This window comes from Macadamia integrifolia, chromosome 6 (assembly GCF_013358625.1).
Source record: "Macadamia integrifolia cultivar HAES 741 chromosome 6, SCU_Mint_v3, whole genome shotgun sequence".
Taxonomy (NCBI): domain Eukaryota; kingdom Viridiplantae; phylum Streptophyta; class Magnoliopsida; order Proteales; family Proteaceae; genus Macadamia; species Macadamia integrifolia.
The window spans coordinates 19215414-19217987 of record NC_056562.1 but is presented as its reverse complement, the minus strand read 5'-3'; positions in this window follow the sequence as shown (position 1 = coordinate 19217987).

Genomic DNA, 2574 nt, shown 5'->3' with positions numbered 1-2574 from the left:
GTTCTTGAGCAAAGAAGGTAAGATGGCTTCTCGATCCTTAAATCTAACTTAGATCTAGGTTAGAATCATCTTATGAGACCTTGAATGTGTGGAAAATGGGTTTGGAAAAGCCTCATTTGATTTCCCCAAAGGTTGGGGAAGGTTTCAAGGAAAATGACATTTTTCCGTCGAGACCGGTGGGCCAAGGCTGGTGGGCCAAACGGCCCGCCTGAGGGCACCTGCCTGAGAGGGCAGGCCCTTAGCTAGGACTGGTGGGCCGGGACCGATGGGCCGACTGGTGGGCCGACCCTCCCACCTGAGAAGACAGGTGGGCTGTCCGACCCACCCGAGAGGCTCCCAATGTGATTTTTACGTCCGAATGGACCCAAAACGGACGTATGACCTTCTTTTAGGATTCTAAACGTGATTTTGTCATCAAATCTTGTTAGAGTTGACCCCAAAGTGGTGAAATGCTAATCCCATTCACTTGTGATAGGTTCACCAAAATTTACGCTTCTCGCACCGGATCTCACCCGTACTGGGCATGAATCTTTGTACACTACAGGTTAGTGGGGAGAGGACTTTTGGCCTTATTTTAAGCTTGTTTGGCATTTTTTAAGGCTTGTTTGGCATTCATTAAATCGTATCTAGATTAGCCATGTCATCATGCAACTTATATGTAGCTTAACTATCCTCATGTTTTTATGCCATGTGTGTTGTGTTTATTTTCTCAATGTCAAATGATGATGTGCTTATGTGATGAATGTTGACATCATTATGCATGATGCATTAATAGACTAGATGCCGTAGTCAGCTTGGAAACGAGTGCATTGGTGGCCCTTGGAATGGGACGCGGTGGCACTATGCAATCGTACTATGTCATATAGGAGCATGCGGTTTAGGATTATCATCTTCCCGTGCTACGACCCTTCCCAACAGGGGTTGAGATGTTGGGTTACCATTTGGGGGGAAGCAGTGGTCGCGATTGTCGGGTCACTGTGGCAGTTAGACATACGCCCGGCTGGTCATTAGGACAGTCGGTAACCTCGATGGTATATTCAAGAGGGCCAATCGTACTACTTTTAAATTGCTGGAGTCAGCACCTTTATTTTCTGTCATTTACTTTTATGTTGAGAGCCGGTGGTTGCATGCTTTACTTTTTCGAGTACTCACGGTGGGCCTTCTCCGGCCCTATCGGCGTATCACGGGATGGAGTTCGTGGCTCGTACCCGGAGTATACGCGCACTGTGGTTGTAGTAGCACTAAACCCAAGACTTAGTAATGTTGTTTAGGTGGATGTGATTTAAAATGAATTGCACAGCATATAGTGCATATGGTTGTGATTGTTGTGTGGACTGTTGTGTGGTCCTTCTTTTCACTTACTGAGCTAGTGAGCTCATCCCACGTGTGCACCTCTTTTAGATGATTTTCCAGGTCACCAGCCTGAAGATCAAGGGTCGGGTCCCACAGTTGAATTCCCCGAAGAGGATTGGTGGGTCCCCGAGAAATATGAGCATGGCACAGATTGCTCGTGCGAGGGCTGTGCTGTGGGCCCACAGCAGTGACTCCATGCAGGGTTACTTTTTGATTCTTTTGGTGATCCCTTTTGTGTACTAGATACGTGAATTGTTATTCTTTTGTGTAAATATCATACCTGCGGGCCCACATGTATTTATTTATGTACTACAATTTGGGTATCAAGTACATTGGGGATATTTACAGGTAAATTAAGTCTTTCGTTGAACTGTTGAACATTATCTTAGTTGTGTGTATGCTGTGGTTGGATACTGTATCAGATGATCCTGGCAGGTTTGGGTTAACCGGAGTTAACCCGATCACCAGTCCGGTTCTATGTGAACGGGGTGTGACAGATATACTCCATGAAGAGATTGTATATCAATCAACCATTCTCATGTGTTATGCTCCACAGATTTGAAAACCTCACTGGACTTGTGAGTTTTAGCGAGGGAGATGGTGGCGGAAGAACCACGGCCGATGGTGCGGCCTTCGGTCCATTCCATGGTGGATTGAAGGAAGCTTGGAATTGGAATTGGAAGGAACAAAGAAAGGAAGAAAAAGTGTGGGTTTGGGTATTTTAGGTACTTTAAATTTAGTAAAGGTATTTGGGTATTTAAAATAAAATATAGTAGCTGACATCAGCATATAAGATATATTCCTTAGCAATGACTGATGATAGGAAGTCTGAATCTAATTTAGTGAAACAGAGGAAGTGTTCTTATAATAGTGGTATTCTCTAAGGAGTGGCGTTGTAATTAAGTTTTAAATATTGAAAACTTATGTTTGAATAGGTAGGGAAGATCACTCACGTTCGAGAATATGTTGGAGACAAGGATTGTGGAGGGAAGGGGGGGGATTGATGTATATATAGTCAGGGAGAGGGATAGGTATGCTAGCACAGTACCTAGGAATTAGGTATGCTAGCAAATAATGGCCGTCAGATGAAAGATAAAAGATCTCATCCATTTGTAATTTTCGTCGTACAAAACTTACTCAATACTACCACTTCACAGTCTTCCTTCCCCTTTTCCTCACCAGCTTCGACTCCGACAGCGTTGTACTCTCTTTTTTTTTTTT